This window comes from Sus scrofa, chromosome 13 (genome assembly GCF_000003025.6).
Source record: "Sus scrofa isolate TJ Tabasco breed Duroc chromosome 13, Sscrofa11.1, whole genome shotgun sequence".
NCBI classification, from domain to species: domain Eukaryota; kingdom Metazoa; phylum Chordata; class Mammalia; order Artiodactyla; family Suidae; genus Sus; species Sus scrofa.
Window position 1 is genome coordinate 59,183,764 of NC_010455.5, and position 21,537 is coordinate 59,205,300.

Below are 21,537 nucleotides of genomic sequence, written 5' to 3' on the forward strand. Positions count from 1 at the left end.
AGAGATTAGGAGTTATATGTAGGGGTTATGTCTGGAGTTTCAGCTAAAACCCTTCTACAACACCCCTTGGCACTATGCTAATTGTAGATTTATCCCAGTTTTACTTTGATAAACATGAAACTAAGGCTTATAGAGTTTGTTTGTTTGCTGTTTATGGCTACACCCATCGCATATGGAAGTTCCCAGGCTAGGGGTCAAATCAGAGTCTAGCTGCTGGCCTATACCACAGCCACAGCAACACAGGATCTGAGCCATATCTGCAACCTACACCACAGCTCACAGCAACACTGGGTCCTTAACCCACTGAGTGAGGCCAGGGATTGATCCTGCATCCTCATGGATACTAGTTGGATTCTTTTACCCTGAGTCATGATGGGAACTCCAAGGCTTATAGAGTTTAAATGCTTTCTCAAGGTCATACAACTGGTAAATGGTGAAGAACAAAACTAGTCTTTGTGAACTCAGAATCTGTGAGCTTTTAACTACCATGAGTACCATCATCTCTCATCCTCCAGCAGTCTGTTAGCCATTGGTCCCAAATTTATGGACTCTATTCTTATGCCACTTTCTCTATCCTTTTGGTTAAACTGAACCCTCTTTGTAACTACAAAGATGATGGTGAGTCACTAGCCCAATGTGTGGAAATATTACATAGGGTCAGAAGATACCTAGAAAGCCCATCTAACTACTCCACAGCTTTGTTTGCAGCACTTTCTGTATTATGGCTGTTTTTTGTGTTTTTTGTGTGTGGTTTTTTTTTTTTTTTTTCATTTTCATTTTTTAAAGTTTTTTGAAGTATAGTTGATATATAATATTGTGGTAATTTGTGCTGTACAACACAGTGATTCAATTATACATATACCCACATGGCTATCTTTTGTAGAATGGTTTATAGCATTTGTCAAACTTGTTTGGTTGAAAGTTTATAATGCCACTGAATCCTTGACTCGTCAGTTAAAGAAAAATCATTCCTTAGTGGAAGTTACATCAGCATTATTCATTATTGCACTAGAGAGTGTATTTTGGTCCATTCTCTCACATAGATCAAATTCCTGAGGGAATGAATTAGAGAAAGAAGTTCTGGGTACGAGTTGATTGAGGTTCTCCATTGCCTGAGGCCTGAGTTAGTTGTTAGCAAGAGTCTAAAATGCCTTCTTTATTGAGATTTGGAGCCCTTGTTTCTCAAGTCAGAGCCTTGATTTGGGGCATCCTACATTTCCCTATTCTACTTACAGAATGCTTTTTTTTTTTGGCCACACAAGCAGCATATGGAAGTGCTCAGGCCAGCAATTGAGCCCATGCAAGAGCAGTGACCCCAGCTGCTGCAGTGAGAACACTGGATTCTTAACCTGCTGGGCCACAAGAGAACTCTGGTTATGGGATTCTTGTTAATAGATAGCATGTCATCCACAGATTACAAGCGTTAAATGGTAGTAATATAACAGAAACAGACAGAAGACCAATGTACTAGTTACTTTCTTGTTTGTTTGTTTTTCTTGCACAGCATGTGGAAGTTCCAAGGCTAAAGATCAAACTCCTACCACAGCAGTGACAATGCTGGATTCTTAACCCACTGAGCCACCAGGGAACTCCTCTAGTTACTTTCTCTACAAAGCACAAACTTGTCTGTTGAATATGCTGTCCTACATTTTGACTTAGGGGGAAAAAGAAAGCTTAAGTAAAAGGGGGTTCCTTGAGCACATATAGGAATATATCCTATTAAGGCAATGTTGGGAACTGTTTGAAAACTTAAATTCCAGGGTGGTTTACAGGGCAGAATGAATATGAATGAAGAGACTATTGGGGTAGGGGTTTCTTCACTTACTTGACTAGAAATTGTTGTTTAAAAAGCTTTCAAATCTTGAGTCTCTTCCCATATTTCTATGCCTCTCACTTCTCTGCTAAATTGTAACTGTCTGGAAATGTTTTTTTCATTTAGGATGGAACAAATTTGTTATTACTCTATAGGATTAGGGAGTAATATTCAGGGTTAATTAAATAGTAACTGATCTTTCCCTATATGCCAAACATCAAAGACTAATACCATTAGAAATGCAGTGTACTCCTTATGTTGAAAATATACAACATGAAATTGTATCTCTGAGATGGTGCTTGAGGATCTCCTAGTGTGGAAAAATCATTAGAAATTGTCAGTCTCCAGTAATGTTATGCAAGTGCTGGTTTATAGAGATTTTTCTGTGCTGAGAGAAGCAGATAATCAAATCTCTACAGAAACAAAATCTGATGGAAAATAATTCTGGTGCTCTGCTGATTTAAGTGTCTGAATAAAATGGATTAGATAAATAGAAAAAATGAACATGTAAGTAGTAGAGATAGTAGTTCCTAAATATCAAATTCAGAAACTTTTGATTAGTGGCTTATATTTCATGTCATATGGCTTAAAGATTCCTTATTTCCTGTGCTTAAAAACGAAATGTGGTGTGTATGAGAGCTCCAATTGAATAAAAACAACCCATTATGGGCTCTTACATCCTTTCTTTAACAAAGCTGTCTCCTGGCATAGGGCAGTTTAGTATAATGGAGAAGAAAAGAGATGTGGATTTGTTCCCCAACTCTTCCACTTTGTAGTTATGTGTATCAGTTGGGATATGCAGCATAGTCTAGGTTGTGCCACGAGTTAAAAAGAGAAAAAAAAGAAAAAAAAAAAAAGTACTCCAAGGTTTCAGTGACACAGCAGGGCCAACAAGTGTTTCACTCGCACTACATCTTCCAAGGTGTTTGCCAGGAGGCCTCTGCTGGTGGTTCTTTCAGGAACCTGGGCTGGTGGAGGCTTTCTCTTAACAGGCGCTTTAAACACCATCAGTAGTAGGAAGGGAAATGTGGTAAATCATTGAGACTATTTATGTTTCTATGTGGAAATGACACATAGCTTCTGTACCATTTCTTTTCCCAGAGGAAATCAAAGAACGTGGTATCCTACCATGTGCCCAGCCAGACGTTACTAATGACGACTGCGCCCTGTGTTTGTGTAAATCTCTTAGGACATCTGAGCTTAATTAATCTGTTAAAAGAAAAAAAAAAAGAAATAGAGAGTTTCCTAACTTGATTCCTCTTTCCATGACCCTCCTCTGACCTTGTGTATCTTGAAAACCAGAGTAAATTTTTTCCCTGCAAAAAAATAAATAAATAAATAAAAATGTTTTTTGAATCCCCAAATTTTTTTTGTCAGACCCTGGCTAAGCTTTAGAGAAAGTGGTGAAAGTAGAAACAGGCAAAATCCCTGATCTCCTGGATCTTATTTTCCAACAGGTTGACAATAAACAAATAACCATGTAACCTTTCAGGTAGTAAAAAGTTCTAAAAAGAAGAATAAAGCAGGGTAGGTTTTTCAGGGGAAAACTTTCTAATAAGGATAAGTATACAGACTCCAGAAAGAAAAGGGAGATCAAATTAAATGAGTATGTGTGTGTATATAATCAGTATTATTATATATATATAATCAGTAGGAGAAGCCTTCTGAAAAAATGGATTGAATACAGAATTCTAAGACAGGATGCTCTGGGTACCATGCAAACCCTAGAGTATCTGGAGTGCAATGAGTAAGGGCAATGCCAGGAAGTGGGAGACTTGATCAGAGACACAGCAGAGTGTCAGGTCTTGAAGGGTCCTGTAGGCTCGGTAAGGAGTTTGAGTTTTATTCTGAGAGAGAAATATGGATTACAGGGTTTTGAGCAAAGGGGTGTCATAACATGATTCAAATCTCTTTGACTTCTCTGTGGAAAATAACCAGGAGTTGGTGGATTCTGGATGCATTTTGAATGTGGAGCCACCAGATGTATTAATGGATTGCATGGGAGATATAAGCTTACATGGTAATTATTACTCTGTGGATGCTGCAGCTCCTGCTGCAAAAGTAACTGATAACCTGACAGAGGCTAGTGTGTTTCCAAGAATTGGGGTTTCAGGGATTGAGTTTTCATGAGGTTTAATTCTAATCAAGGGTGGCAAACAATAAATCATTTGGAAAAATTGTTATTGAGGAAATTGGCAATAGTAAGCACTAGAAAGAAAATTTTAACATGGGCATGTGAGTGACTTACGTGGCCATGTTGGACAGGTCAGCAGAGAAGCCTTGGAGAGCTGAGACCTAAGCAAAGAGAAGTCAGACATCAAGAGACTGGAGGACTGACAGGAGATCCCCCAAGCACACAGACAGTAGTGCAAGAACCCTTCAGCTTAGCCAGTGGTGGAATGGTTACAGTCTCTGTAGTTTAAACACAATGTGAAGGGAGAAAGTGGTTCAGCATCTGTAGGGAAGTCCACACAGGCAAGGTCACACTGTGCTTGTAAGCCAGGCTAAAAAAAAAAAAAAATGTAGGTTATTATGATTCTGTGGCCCTAAGAAGTCCTTGTAAGGTTTCAAACAGAGGATAGACTTGGTTTACCTTTTTAATTAAAAAACAAAACAAAACAAACAAACAAAAAACACTCTCAAGGATATGGAATGCACTTTAAAAAAGGGACTTGAGCATTGAAACCACTTTGGAGGCTATTAGTTTCTGGCTAATTCCACATTTTTTTCTCATCTTTGCACAACCACTTGCTATTAGCTTTGTTTTTAAAGTAAAATAAATATTTGTCCCTCTGAACTCCTACCATTCAACTTGCTTAGTGAATGAAATGATCCTTAGAAAAGGCTTTCTAAATAGCTGTGGGTTGCCCTTTAAAGCTCTGCATCTTTAAAAGGTATGTGCTCCATTTAAAGTAAAGTTTTCCTGATAATTTAACAGTCATTTACCATTTAAATGGAGAAGAGCAATACTCCACATCCTTTCCTTGCCTCCCCCCACCCCGCCCCCAGTATTGGGTGAAAAGTGGTTATATCAGGACTCTACATCTCCTGGTCTCCAGACCTGAGGAGTTTATAGATGCTGCCTCCACTTTGTCTGTTGGCCCCTGGCTATTCTTACATTTCACTTTCTTTCTTTTCTTTTGAGTTTTTTTTTTTTTAAGTATAGTTTATTTACAATATTGTGCTAATATCTGCTGCACAGTGACTCAACTATATATATATATATATGTATATATATATATATATGTATATGTATATATAATTGCACTTCATTTTCATGAGCTCTTCTACAAGTTCTTACCACAAGTTTTGCTAACTGGTTTTAAGCTCCTGTCCTATTGAACTTCTGCCTCTCTTGTTGAGTAAACTGCATGGACTTTGTTGAATAAATTCCACAGTCTTCTAAGGACTTTCTCTTTTGGTATCTGGTTCAGCCTATTGCTTTTTACTGAGAACTGTCATGTGAGTGAGGAAGACTACAAATTGTTACAGCCAAACCCTAGAGCAATTTGAACATTCTATTGAAGTTAGTTGTGTGCATACCTACAGTCTAGCAATGATAATTCTAGGCTTCTATCCTAAGCAACATCTGTGTGTACACAAGAACACATGTACCTGGATGTTTACCATAGCACTGTTTGTAATAGCAAAGAGACAGAAGCAACTTGATTGTCCATAAGAAGGGGAATGAATAGATAATTTTTTACTCATAGAATAGAATCTGCATAATAAAATAACTAAACTAGAGAGGGAGAGGAAGAGAGAGGGAGTATTCAGTGGAAATACTTGCAAAAATATAACATCGAATGAAAATAAAAAATTTCAAAATAACAAATGCAATATTGTTTACATACATTTAGGAATACAAAATTATGTATATTATATATGTATAATTTTATATGTATATATTCACACATCATATCAATACATGCCTAAAAAAGTATACACCATGGCATAAAAAAGAATAAAAACAACATAGTAATAGTATATACAAATTTCAGAAAACTTCTGGAAGTAAAATCAGGTAGGAGATAAACAGAGATTAACTGAGCCTATCACTTTAAAATGCTATGTTAAAAAAGAGATAGATCTTAAACCAATCTTTAAATGCTATCATCTGTTAAATCCGGCTTTTGAGTGCAGAGGTGTCATAATAATTTATGAATGTTTCTGTGGGATAAAAGTATTTAATAATTGAAAATATTAAATAATTTAAAAATCCTAAGTCATTTCATACATTTTTTCCCCCGCAAACTATATCTTGATCACATCTGTGAGTTTTTTCCGGTGCTTTGTACCATCCAAGCACATAATAGAAGCTTTTTTTTTTTTTTCCCTAGTCAGTGAATGAATCATTTTTGGGTGTCATGCTCCACTTTTAATGTTTAAGTTGACTCTTCAGTACAATCACAGGGTTTTGTTGTAAGATCCAACCAAAGGACTGAAATAACTTGACTATACTGAAATGTGAGATGTTGTTACAGTGACTTAATGACCACATGAGTTGAGAATGATGCAGTTTTGAAGTCAACATCACATGAACATTTGGATTCTGTGTGGGCTGGAGAAATTCACAGAGAAAAGCAATTAAGGCATTGGCCCTCACCCACCACCTTAACCATTTGATTTGAGCATGATTAATCCTAGACTCTTAAAAACACCTACTGGTTTGAATACAACGAATGGAAGAGGAAGTAGTGACTGAAACTGTCTGATTCCCTTACGGCTCCTCCTCTGGGAGATTTCACAGAGAGATTTTATCTCTCTAGACATGGCAATATTTATGGATACTGACAGCCCTTAAACAGTCTGGTCTTGCTCTCCTTCCATCACCGTCTGAGGTAAAATAATCACAAGGGGTCTAAGAAACCCTCCAATACTTGAGCCAAGTCATATCGAGCCATTTCGTAGAAACACTGACTTTTCTACTAGGCTTTCTTGGAAAATAAATATGTCTGTTTCATGTGCTGACAGATTTGATAGAGAATTCAAAACAGTGAAACAGCTATTTGTACTTGTAAAATAGAGGTAGTTCTGGAAAGCTCTGAGTTCAGTAGGACAACTAACTTACCTCTAAAAATTAAGGATTACAAATGGGTCTCTTCTCATACTTTCTAAAACAGTTCTTTGGGACTTGAAAAATTTAATGTTAAATATATTTAAAATAAATATAAATAAATAAAGTAAAAATAAATAAATAAAATATAAATATATTTAAAATAAATATAAATAAATAAATATATTTCCTATATGTATATTTCTATATTACATATACATTTTTCTATGTTTAGTGTATTTTTATTAAAGTCGTGTATATTCTCTTTTAAAACTTCTGGTTTTTGGAGTTCCCATTGTAACTCAGTGGTTAAGGAATCTGACTAGGAACATGAGGTTGGTGGGTTTGATCCCTGGCCTCACTCAGTGGGTTAAGGATCTGGTGTTGCCATGAGCTGTGGTGTATGTCGCAGACACAACTTGGATATGGCATTGCTGTGGCTGTGGCATAGGCTGGTGGCTACAACTCTGATTAGACCCTTGACCTGGGAATCTCCACATGCCAAGGGTGCAGCCCTAGAAAAGACAAAAAAAAAAAAAAAAAAAAATAGAAAACTTCTGTTTTTCAATTTTGAAATAAATTCTCTCCTTTGCTATCAACATAATGGTATTTTTAGATTTGCGTAGACTTACATATGGCATCCTTTTTTCTTCATTAAGTAAATATATCATCACTGATTTCATACTCAGAAAACTTTATTTTCTTCCCCTTACTTTTGTACATGTTTACCCAAACAAAAATATCTGTTTATCTTTGTTCTGTTAAGGTTAGAGACAATGTATTATTGATTTCTCTATTCTTAGACCTAGGGCTTGACACATGTTAGGTACTTAAGTGTCTGGGCAAAGAAGCTTCTGTATTATAAGCAAATATGGAACACCAAGTTTTACACAATATTCTGGCCATGTTGCCTGCCACCCCATCCTACTTTGTTTTTCTCTTTTGTCTTTACTAGCATGTCTGTTACTTGACTTGTTTGTCCTTTTGTCTATCTCCTTCCATAGAATGTACGTGCCAAGAAGGAGGGCATTTCTTGTCCACATGGCTTAACCCACCTAAAAAGTTGCCTGTTAAATCATATACATATTATATTTTTGAATCAAGGAAGAGATATTGGTTTGCAATAACTCTAAAGCAGGTTGTTAAAGGAAAGGCAGGGAATAGGAATCTTCCATTAATTTTTTCTCCTAGGATTTTAATATGAAATTAAGATTTTTGAGCATTTTCTATAAAACTATTCTAGATTCATCCACCTCTTCTTATCAAGCATGCAGTTTCCAAATGGAGAGGGCATCACTGCCTTTGCCTAGTGATTTGTGGTCTAGGAGAGTTTTCTTGCTTACACGCTTGTGATTGTAATCCTCTCTAACTAAAGAAAAACACTCAAAATGTTAAGGAGAGTTTCTGATTTTGGTCCTCCTTATTTGCATAATGAGATAATTTTATTTCTCGGGTTGCCAACCTGCAGGCGCTTTTTCTAAGTCTAGGAATCTATGACTATTTTTAAATTGTTGTTGCTATACATGATAAAGTTTGTCTGTGGACTTCAGAGGTGGTTCAGTTAATCAGTTCTAACATCTCTTTGGCAGCCATGCTTTTTAAGTCTGTGTGTTTGCTATCCTCACCTTTTTTTGTAACTGTTTCCACTGAGTCATGTTTCAGCACCTGTGGAAACTCGTGACAACTTGTCATCTAGTAAAATCTTACACTTTGTACTCCTGGGGATGGAGCAACGTGATGTAATTGTACGAAATCTTGATGTAACATTCCATCTTAGGGGGGAAGAAAATATGAAAAAATTTTTTATTAGTTTGCTTTTCTGAGAAATTTAATGATATCTCATAAGACTGATACCAGAGCATTTAAAAATTATAAGCCTGCAGCGAAGTGGGAGGACATCTCTTACAGACCTTTGTAGAGTGTTTTATCTGAGAATATGGTGGTATTTTCCATTGCCAAAAGAAAATTGACATTGTGCTCAACTAATAAATAGATTTTCAAGTGTGCATATGTGTGTGTGTATAAAATGTAGGAAGTTATTTGACCTGAAATGGGTGCTTAAGTTCATGTTGACTGTGTAAAGATAACCAAATAAGTATTTTTCATGTTTTTCTTTTCTCCAAATAGAGCTATGTTCATCTAAATCTTATAATGCTTCTAATATGCTTTATATGCATTATCTCATTTATCCCACATGAAAATCCTTTTAGGTATTGCTATTATCCCCATTTTACAGATCTTGTAAGCAAGGCTTAGAAATGTGTAAATGGGTTATATTGATGGACTGTGACAGCTCATATACTTAACCTTTATTATAGCACAACACTCATTTATCATTCATATACCACCTGCTGTGTGCAGAAGAAGAGGTTTAGAGAGGTTCATCTTCTCATGGCACTTGAGACAAAAGAATGGGGTCCATTAAAAATCCCTCTTTTATATCACTCTGTTATATCCCTCTGTCTATCACAGTCCTTGGTTAAGAAGAGATTTTTGATATTTATTTATGTAAATGTAATGAAATGAATGCAAACTTAGCTACAAATACAACTAGTTGTATGGCCTTGGGAAAAGTCACTATACTTCCCTGTGTCTGGATTTCCCCATCTCCAGGATGGGCAGTATTACCTAAGTGGGACAGCTGTTCGTGAGTCCACTCCGAGAGCTTGAACTAGAAATATGATTTCTATACTTTCACACCATCTCTGTCCCTTCTTCCCTGGGATATACGGTGCCCACCTGGCTTGGACTTAATTGTTAACACCTAGTGAATGTGTGGAATACAGAAGGAGAAGGATCTTGGAGAAGTTAAATTAATTTGTTTTTAAGTGGCAGGGAGGTACTTCTGAAAGCAATCTAGAGGCGGAAGGGAAGGGAGAGTGGGGATGGGGGCAGAAAATGGAGGGGGAGAAGAATAAGACATTTTTAAGAGGCTGTCTTGAACATTTAAGAAACACAGCTTGGTGAGGAGACTGGCTGAGGTCTGTAGACTCTGTGTGGTATAACAGATTGCCCCTGAGGCATCACTTATAGAGATGACTGTAAAATTTTAATTATTTTTTTATGTTAGGTGAGTTTTGATTCTAAGTGCAGCAAACCTAGAGTGAGATGAAGTGGCTTGATTTTATTCAAGCTGCATAGAGGATGGAGTATGGCAAAGCTGCATCCAGGAAGATTCTATTTCCTGTGCCTAGATGATAACATTTTAATGGCTAGAAACACTGTAATGTTTTCCATTGGATATCTACTCTTCAACATAATGTAACCATTATACACATTGATTACATTAAGATATAAATACATATTTTATATATATATACACACACACACACACACACACACGCATGCACAGAATTGAAGCATACACAGGTGCTTTTGCAGCAGTTTTGAAGTTGAGATATAACATATTAATATTAGTTTCAAAAAGTAGAGAAAATTATTATTGCTAAGGGTATTTAGTGAGGAAGATATTACTTTCAGTCAGGTGGAGTGAATGAGATAAAGATATTTTATAGATGATTTGAATTAGGGATTTCATGTGATAATCTAGGTTTCTTATTTATTACTCTTTAAATAGATCAACCTGTACCTTATAATGTCTTTATTACAGAAATAAAGTAGCATGACAACATATAGGCATTTACTTTAGTTAAATTAAACTATGGAAATTTAAAATGAAAGGAAAGGATGGGACAAATAACAATTTAAATAGCAGTTTAATGAGCAGTTTCTCACACTATTTCACCCAAAGGGTGCTCACCGTAGTGACCTTGAGATGGGAAAAGTGAATCATTTGGTCACTCAGTAAATCTCATTTCATTTCATGCATAGTCATGTTAGCATCTTAGCAGGGTGTCTTAAGGTGCTTCCTATACGAATGTATTTAAGGATACAATATTGTTAAAGTATATTTTGCATGTTATAACAAAAGTCTGTGGCTACAGATCAGTAGTGCTCTGGCATCATCAAGGACCTTAGGGGTTTTTGTTGTTGTGGTTGTTGTTTCATTTTGTTTTATTCCCTTGCCAAGTTGCTGTATCCTTCTGAGGATGACAGCTCAGTTGATAGCTGCCATAGTTCTAAGTTCAAATGGAGATTCAAGTTCAGTGGAAAAAATTCTGATTATTCTCCTATGTTTTATTAGTGATGATACCTCCCCACTTTAAGCTCTCCCATCCTGTTCTCCTCACTTCTTCTAGGCCAAAATTGCATCCCATGCCCAAAGCAGTCCCTGGCAAAGAAAATTCTGCTATGATGATTTGCTTAGATTGGCCCATTATTCAACCACTGTCCTGAAAATTAATCCATATTCTCTGCATAGGACCAACCATTTTTACATTCATAATAATAAAAGGTGGTATAGCAAAGATTATGTACATTATATTTCATGGGCAATATAAAGACATTTTTGCAGGGGTAATTTTGACTCAGAGTTTGGCTTAAGATTGGCGTTAGAATATAATCTACACCTAAGGTGAGACTTAACTGTAATACTGAGATTCACCTTAGTTTACCATTTATCCTTGCTGGGTATATCAGAAGCATTCTCCTTAAAGATGAATAGAGAACCAAGTTTGCTGTGATAAAAGTTTGATCAGCAACTTACATGCTTATTTGTCATTTTGGAAAGAAAACCAGTATAGAGTAACTCTACAGTGAATAAACCTCACCACATCTATCCAGACATCTAGCTATTCAACCAAAATATATTGTGTAACTACTATGTGCTTGCCACAGTTCTAACCATTTGGATAGAGCAAAGAATGAGAAAGTTGAGGTTTCTGTTCTTATAGAGTTTCCATTCTGTTGTTGAAAGAAAAAAATAACCAAATATGTCATCTAGAAAAAAAATTAAAAGTGAGATAGTGAAAAGTGCTCTGACAACAAGTAAACTGGTGGCTATTTAGGGTATCAGGGAGGTCCTCTCTGAGGAAGTGGCCTTTAAGTTGCAGTGTCAATGATGAAAAAATGAAAACAAGGAGCAAGCATGTGAAAGTCCACGGAGGTACTGGCTAAGCATGGGGAATAGCTGATGCCAATGAACTTAAAATACAGGGAGCAAAGGGAGACAGGGAGATGAGATCAGAGAAGTCCTCGGGGGCCAGATCATGTAAGAGTATGTAATCAAAGGGAGTAAGAATGATTTTTTTTTTTTCCAAGCACATTGGGAAGCCATTGGAAAGCTCTATGTTGGGAAGTGAAAAGATACCACACTGAATGTTTGGGGACAATATCTTTGGGAAGTGATCAAAGTAGAGTTAGATGATTAAGAGGTACAGACTATTATGTATAAAATAAGCTATAAGGATATATTGTACAATGCTGGGAATATACTCAATATTTTATAACTATAAATGGAGCATAGGGAGTCCACTTGTGGCTCAGTGGTTTAGGATCTGGCACTGTAGAAGCTTGGGTCACTGCTATGGCACGGGTTCTATCCCTGGCCCAAGAACTTCTGCATGCTTCAGGTGCAACCAAATAAGTGAGTGAAGTATAAGCTTTAAAAATTGTGAATCACTATACTGTTTACCTTTATATAATATATAATATTGTACATCACCTATACTTCAGTTTTTAAAAAAGCACAGTTAGGAGATTGTGGCCCAGGTGACAGATGTCAGTAGGTAAGACCGAAGAAGTAATATGACATTTACAGAATATATACAGAATCAGGATGTTTGGGAGATAGGATGTGAGAAGTAAGGAAAAGAGAGAAAGGATGACTCTCTAAATGTTTGGCTTAAACTACAAAGTAGACAGAGGAGTTGTTTTCTACTGAGATGGATGGGAGGCGGGATAGTTGGGGAAAGGCGACAGGCAGAATCAAGTGTTGTGTTTGGCCCTGTAGGTCAGAATGCCTGTTGGGCATCCCATAGAGACATCAGATAAGAAGTTGAGTACCACAGCCTAGAGTTTTAGGGAGAGACTAGGTCTGAAAATAAAAATTTGAGAGTCATATGCATGTTAAAAAAAAGCAGAGAAGTGCCCACACACTAATTTTAATTAATTCCACAGTGCATTCTAAAGTATAATTTCAATAACTCAGAATTGACGGGTACTTATTTATTGAAACATTTGTTTTAAAAATTTGTTGACAACACAATTTCTGAGAAATTAATTGATTGCTCATGACAAGCAGTGATGGCTCATTTCATCAAAGTTTCCCTAAAAGACAAGGAAAGTTTTTTATATTACCAGCTTTGTCGTGCTTTGAGAATGTGTTTTTATACATCACTGTTTTGGGTTGGCAATAAAATTCTCTCCTTTTGCTTCATAAATCAAACAAGCACACAATTGTTAAATAGTCTATATCATATTAATTAAGCCCTGAAACAAGGCAAGCATTACAGCCATTTATAACAGGGTATTGCATAAGTTGCTAATCAATGAGAAAAGCAACTAATTAACAAGCCACTAGTCAGCATTTTGAGCAGAAGTTGGTGACTTTCAGCTTAATTAAACCTTGCAGGTGTCAGTGATGACATGAAAGAATCTTTAATCTGTTTGTGTCTAAATTCTCCCAGATCATTTTCACATCTGTACATCTTTAAGTCCTCTATCTATTTTGAGGTAAGTAAAGGGATTTCAGTGTCTTAAAACACTTTGCATTTTGAAAAGCCCTTTTCTTAACTCCATCATTGAGCTTTCTCTTGGATTAAGACAACAGAATGAAATTCCTGAACTACTTCACCCCCAAAATACTAAGAGTACTAATTAAATTCCACATACAAAAAATAATTTTAAAAACCTGTGGAAAGAATAAGTGAATTTTTAAAGCGCCTTTCTTGAAGCATAATTGATATATCATAAAATTACTTCTTAAAGTGTAAAATATAATGATTTTTAGTAAATGTATAGGGTTGTACAATCATCACCAAAATATATTTAGAATAAATGAAATTTTAAAGTTTGGACACATTTATCCAATCTCATGTCAAATGTAACTTGGACACATTTATCCACTATCATATCAAATGTAACTTTAGGAATGACCTATAAAAAGATTGGTATGTCTTTTCCTCTAGTCCTAAAATATTTCCATGAGTTGGCTAAGATTGACATCAGAAATAGGATTCAAGACAGGGTGAACCAAGTGTTGGGATTAATTATTCGTTAAATAACACTTAGGTAACACAGATTCTTCTGCAATTATTTGGCAAAAATTAAAGCTCCTAGTTCATCACAATGCCCTTACTTCTTTTTAGGGATTATTCTCTCATGGTTAGTCCAAGGAATACAAATGTTCTTTCATCATGATGATGTTCTTATTTCTTCTCATTTATAATCTTTTTGCTGAGATGATGTCATTTTTGAAGAGTTGCTTTTTAGGAAATGGTCAAGCATTTATACTTGAAATTTAGATAATTGTGTGTATCAAAAATGTGTCATATTAAAGACATTTGTATGATGTTATTTAAAATTTTCAAGAGATAGCGCTTTGCCAAATAGAAGTAGCAAATAATAATTTTGATGTCACACCAACACTGTGTTTTTAGGAACTGTTTTAAACTACATATGTATTTTTTATGTAATTTTTACAACACTTTATGGGATAGGCATTTATATCGGCCCCATTCCACAAAATAGGAAACTAAGGCACAGAGAATTAAACAGTTCAATCAAGGAGTTCCCCTTGTGGCTCAGGGGGTTAAGAACCTGATATAGTGTCCGAGAGGATGCCGGTTTGATGCCTGGCCTTGCTCAATGGTTTAGGGATCAGGCATTGCTGAAAGCTGCAACGTAGTTTGTAGATGGAGCTCATATCTGGTGTGGTGTGGCATGGGCCAGGAGCTGCAGCTCTGATTTGACCCCTAGCCAGGGAAATTCCATATGCCATAGATGCCTTAAAAAGAAAAAAAAAAAAAATGTAGTTTGCTCAAGGTGCTTCCCAAAGTAAGTAGCAGTGCTGAGATGTTGAATGCAAGCAGCAGACTCTAGAGTCCTTGCCCTCATTCAGTAAGTATCTAATCCTGGAATTTTCCATTATCAACATCACTTCTATTCTATGGCTTCAGTTGTTTAACGTCAGTAAGACCTAACAAAGTTTCACATGATTTTTCCAATCGAATAATGAATATCAGAGTTTTCTCTGAAATACTCCTTTTCAGATTGTGAGATATTTTTGGACACTTTGACCGTCTAATATTATATAAAGAACAGTAATTTGGAATCTGGAGACTTGGGTTAGAATGCAAACTATAGCCTTTGAAATGGATAAGCAATGGGATCCTGCTGTATAGCACTGGGAACTATTCCTGGTCACTTGTGACAGGGCATGATAATATGAGAAAAAAGGAATGTATGCATGTATGTGTGACTGGGTCACCTTGCTGTGCAGCAGAAAATTGACAGCTGTAATGGAAAAAATAAAACTCATTATAAAAAAAGAAATGATTCTTCTAACATAATTGTAGGAACTTGGGATATTACTTGGATTCTTTGAACTTATCAGTAAAATAGAGAAAGTATTCTTTGGCTGGCCTGCTACCTCTCTTTTATGTCTTCATAATAGCAAGATGGTAGCTGTCATCACATTGCCTGAGAATTTCTCTTCCCTTGACTATTTCTCCACAACAATAGGAATGTTAACGATAGAACCATATCTTTTTATATGTCACCTCCGAAGTACATATTAAATGTGCAGATATAAAGTGTCAATATAAAGGAAGAGTTAATATTAGATTTCCTCCAAAGCATTGTCATCATGATCAAATGTGATAATATAAGTGACATTCTATTCTTGGGCTCTTGCTTCCAGCTGTATTTGACTAAAAATACCAATTGGGGCTTCCCCTAGTAGCAATATATATTGATGCATGAGCACAGATGCAACATAGAAACCACACTGGGAGTAAATATTTTTCAAACAAATAGCTTGAGGAATAGATAAAGATATCCTGCTATTCACCTATGGGTAAAATGTATGCAGCATCAGCGTATACCTTGATTTTCTGTTTCTATTATCTCTTAAAGTCTTTCAAAATTGTTTATCAGAGACTAAGTGGGGCCATTGGGTCACGGTTGTAACATGATTGACATCAGAAGAAATTTTTGGTTTAGTAATGAAAGAAGGGCAAGTCCTATTGAATCAGTTTAGTCATTTCATGACTATTTTTATATCCTTGCAGAGAAGACTTTTATTTGCTGATGAAGAATATGAAGGAACAAGCAGTTTTTCTTGAAGTGTTTTTGGTATTGATCAGATGCGTTAATAACATAACATAGACAACCTCACAAGGCTGGGACTGCTTTGCAATTTCTCTGTCCACAAGACAGTGCAGAGCCTTCATTTTCTCAGTTACACAAAGCTAATGGTTTTAACCCTTTCCATTTTGGAATCTCTTGTTCTTTGATAGCAAATATGCTCTTGTTTCTGTACTAGGTGGGATTTTTTTTTTTTTAGTTTTTTCCCTAGTATAAAAAAGAGTATCACTTCACTTCACATGTGTACTCAGGTGGTGACTTGTTATCTTCCCCAGTCCCTAGGGTGCTTTGAAAATTGTAGGTAAGCCAGTCATTCATTCAGTTGTGTTAATATTGAATAATTGAAGGCAGATCAATACCATACAATACAAAATTATATTTTACCTTCAATTAATACAACCTTAGCTGAACTTGTCTGGTGATGAAGAAAGTGGTTTTGAACTTAAGATCTTTATTACTTTATTAAGAATACTTGGAAATCAAGTTGCAGGAAACATGGGATAAAATAATAACCCTTTACCTTTATTATCCTGATTAAAAACTCAGTAAATATTGCTAGAAGTTGGGTTTAATCCTTTATAATTGCTTGGATTTAAAGGAAAAATCTGTTTGCACAAGAATGTCCTTTTGGGAGTTCCTATTGTGGCTCAACAGATTAAGAATCCAACTAGAATCCCCGAGGATGCAGGTTCAATCTCTGGCCTCACTCACTGGGTTAAGGATCCTGGCACAGCCTTGAGCTACACTATAGTTCACAGATGAGTTTCAGATCCTGTGTTGCTGTGGCTGTGGCCTAGGCTGGCAGCTGCCGCTCTGATTCAACCCCTGGCCTGGTAACTTCCATATGCTGCTGATGCAGCCCTGAAAAGAAAAAAAAAGAAAAAAAAAGAATCTCTTTTTTCATTGAATTAAAATTATTTTAGAAGAAAAGACAAAAAATCTCAGTAGATGCAGAAGAAGCATTTGACAAAGTCCAACATCCCTTCATGATAAAAACTCTTACCAAAGTGGATATAGAGGGAACAAACCTTAGCATAATCAAAGACATTTCTGACAAACCAACAGCAAATATAATACTCAACAGAGAAAAGCTGAAAGCCTTCCCACTAAAATCTGGAACAAGACAAGGATGCCCACTCTCACCACTGTTATTCAACATAGTATTGGAAGTCTTAGTCACAGCAGTCAGACACAAAAGAAATAAAAGATCCAAATAGGAAGAGAAGAGGTGAAACTGTCACTGTATGCAGATGACATGATACTATATATAGAAAACCCTAAGGACTCAACCCAAAAACTACTTGAACTGATCAACAAATTCAGGAAAGTAGAAAGAGAAAGATTAACATTCAGAAATCAGTCTTGTTAATGTATACTAACAAGGAAATATTAGAAAAGGAATACAAAAGTACAATACCTTTTAAAATTGCACCCCAAGAAATCAAACACCTGGGAATACACCTGACCAAGGAGGTGAAAAATTTATATGCTGAGAAGTATAAAACATTAATCAAGGAAATTAAACAAGATGTTAAGAAATGGAAAGCTATTCCATGCTCCTGAGTTGGAAAAATTAATATTGTCAAAAGAGCCATACTACCCAAAGCAATCTACAGTCATTGCAATCCCTTATCAAATTACCCATGACATTTTTCATAGAACTAGGACAAACAATCCAAAAATTTATATGGAACCACAAAAGACCTAGAATTGCCAAAGCAATCCTGAGGAACAAACGCCAAGCAGGAGGCATCTCTCTCCCAGACTTCAGGCAATATTACAAAGCCACAGTCATCAAGACAATGTGGTACTGGTATCAAAACAGACATACCAATGGAACAGAATGGAGAACCCGGAAATAAACCCTGACACCTATGGTCAATTAATCTTTGACAAGGGAGGCAAAATATAAAATGGGAAAAAGTCTTTTCAGCAAGCATTACTGAGAAACCTGGACAGCTGCATGCAAATCAATGAAACTAGAACACACCCTCACACCATGCACAAAAATAAAATCAAAATGGCTGAAAGACTTAAATGTAAGACAAGACACCATCAAACTCCTGCAAGAGAACATAGGCAAAACCTTCTCTGACATCAACCTTATGAATATTTTCTCAGGTCAGTCTCCCAAAGCAACAGAAATCAAAGCAAAAATAAACCAGTAGGACCTAATCAAACTGACAAGCTTTTGCACAGCAAAGGAAACCCAAAAGAAAACAAAAAGACAACTTACAGAAGGGGAGAAAATAGTTTCAAATGATGCAACTGACAAGGGCTTAATCTCTAGAATATACAATCAACTTATACAACTCAACAGCAAAAAAGCCAACAACCCAATTGAAAAATGGGCAAAAGACCTGAATAGACATTTCTCCAAGGAAGATATACAGATGGCCAACAAGCACTTGAAACAATGCTCAACATCCCTGATTATTACCGAAATGCAAATCAAAACTACCATGAGATACCACCTCACACCAGTCAGAATGGCCATCATTAGTAAGTCCACAGATAACAAATGCTGCAGGGGTTGTGGAGAAAAGGGAACCCTCCTGCACTGTTGGTGGGAATGTAAGCTGGTCCAACCACTATGGAGAACAGTATGGAGGTAACTTAGAAATCTATACATAGAACTTCCATATGACTCAGCAATCCCACTCTTGAGCATATATCCAGACAAAACTCTACTTAAAAAAGACACATGCACCTGCATGTTCATTGCAGCACTATTCACAATAGCCAAGACATAGATTCAACCCAAATGTCCACTTATAGATGATTGGATTAGTAAGATATGGTATATATACACGATGGAATACTATTCAGCCATAAAAAGAACAAAATAATGCCATTTGCAGCAACATGGATGGAACTAGAGACCTCATCCTGAGTGAAGTAAGTCAAAAAGAGAAAGACAAATACCATTGAGTGAAGTAAGTCAGAAAGAGAAAGACAAATACCATTGAGTGAAGTAAGTCAGAAAGAGAAAGACAAATACCATGTGATATCACTTATATCTGGAATCTAATATACAGCACAAAGGAACCTTTCCACAGAAAAGAAAATCATGGACTTGGAGAATAGACTTGTGGTTGCCATGGGGGAAAGTGTGGGAGTGGGAGGGACTGGGAGCTTGGGGTTAATAGATGCAGACTCTTGCCTTTGAAATGGATTATCAATGGAATCCTGCTGTGTAGCACTGGGAACTCTGTCTAGTCAATTATGATGGAGCAAGTAATCTGAGAAAAAAGAATATATACATGTATGTGTAACTGGGTCACCATGCTGTACAGTAGAAAAATATATATATATATAAATGATAAAATAAAAAATATATTTATAAATAAAACTCAATGGAAAAAAATAAAATAAAATTGTTTTAGGGAATATGAAACCCCCACAGAGAAAATAGACACACCACTAGCCTCAATGATAACTCCATAACATTCTGTCCTTTGGAACAAGATACTCTGAACACCTCTGTTAAAAATTGTTTGGTTAGTCCTGATTTATCCTTGGACCCCCTTCCTGGATGTTCACAGACAGAGACTCTATGTATTGAGACAAACCTTATATAAAATAAGAAAGAGTTGGAGTTTCCTTTGTGACTCAGTGGGTTAAGAAACTGGCTAGTATCCATGATGATTCAGGTTTGATCCCTGGCCTTGCTCAGTGGGTTAAGGATCTGGCATTGCTGTGAGCTGCTGCATAGGTTACAGATATGGCTCAGATTTGGCGTTGCTGTGGCTATGATGTAGATAGGCAGCTGTAGCTCCGATTCAACCCTTAGCCTGAGAAATTCTCATATGCTGTAGGTGCAGCCCTAAAAATAAATAAATAAATAAAATAAGAAAAACATGAAATCTAGCTCTAGAATGTATGTATTTGAACTTAGGTCGATACTGGGCCTTACTGAATCTTAAGTTCAATCTTTATAAGTGAAGTGATACAAATTGTATCTCCATATAAAATTGTTTGGAAGATTAATGAGAAAACTCCTTGGCAGGTTGTTGTACACTTAGAATGTTCTTGGTCAATGTCAGCAGTGTCCATTCTCCTCCACTCCCCCTGCTCCTCATCTTCACTATTTAAAAGTATAACATGAGGAGTGGGAACTACATTGAATCTGCCTAAGAACATTCTGAAAGGGAATATTCTGTGCTGCCAGAGTTTTGGTTATAATTCTCAGATGTGTGTCACCCTATTTCAGTAATGATCTGTGAAAACACCTGGATTGTTCTAACTTGCATTTTATTAAGAATATAAAAATCCTAAGTGGAGAAGGATTTAATCATCCTCATGGAATGAAACCAAATACAGTTTGTATGCATTTAACTTGTGTAGTTTTAAGGATTTTTTTTTTTTAACTGGGTTATGCTGTATTCTCCTTTCACAGACATATGAGTGAAAACCATAAGCAGATATGGCCTGGAGATTGATTCCTATTCAAATGCATTTCAGACCTCTCAGAATGCAATGTCCTCTCTCTGGACCCTTTGTGTGCCCTGCATGGGACTTGCACTAGACTGTTATGTCCTGTCATGTTGCATCTGGATATCCAGGCTGTGTCCTGCTCCGTAAAATCACAGCCTCAGCACGTGTTTAAGTGCATGAAGTTCACATCAGGGATTCCTTTGTCAGAGAGTCCTATGGCACTTTGTTTCATTTCTATCCTCATTGTTAGAAAAATATCCCCTTCCTTTTTAAAAAAAAAAATTTATTGTTATTAGGATGGATTGGGAGCTTGGGGTTAATATCCTCTTTCTTTAAGTTGGCTCTCCCTCTGCAAGTTTGCCTTTGGCTTGGCTCTTTCAAAGTTTTGCTTTTTACTGTGTGTTCTTTACTCACTGTAGCAAGAAGAGGGTATTTTATATTTATGATCTTTTAGTAGAAAAGAATAACTTTTAGATGGGAATCAGAGCTGCAAATATAGGCCTCATTGGACAGAGGATAAGGCCTTCACTTTGCCAGGCATGGTACCTGCAGGTACCTAGCTGCGGTCAGTGCAATGTTGCCCTTTTAACAACAACACAGGTTACAGGACTAGCAGTGGGTAAAGCAGTTACTCAATAAGGATTTATTGAGATGAGTCCTATAGCTAAGAGTCTTGACGCAGACATTGAATGACTTGTTACAAATAGTGCAGAGGGGTGATGATTCCAAAAATCTTTCTTTTGAAGGACATTCAGTTAGTAGAATTTATTATATTGGGAAAGTCATCTATTCTGAGTGTGAGGTGTAGATGTAACATAGATGTACGGCAGTAGAGGAGATTGTTTTGCAGTAGAGGAGATTGCTGAAAAACCTGGGACATATGAGCAATTATGGAAGAATAATAGCTATGAATATAGATATTGTTGTTCCTTGAATGTTTCAATATGTCGCAAACCCTCTGAGAAACCCCTATATACATTATCTTAAGATAACCCATTCCACTGCAACCATAAAAGAGTGAGTG

At 36.4% G+C, this 21,537-nt stretch overlaps 1 protein-coding gene across 1 annotated transcript in view; it reads left to right on the forward strand.

The window, feature by feature from the left end:
• The window catches only part of CNTN4 (contactin 4), a 999,482-nt gene that overhangs the window by 541,111 nt on the left and 436,834 nt on the right, over window positions 1-21,537 (forward strand).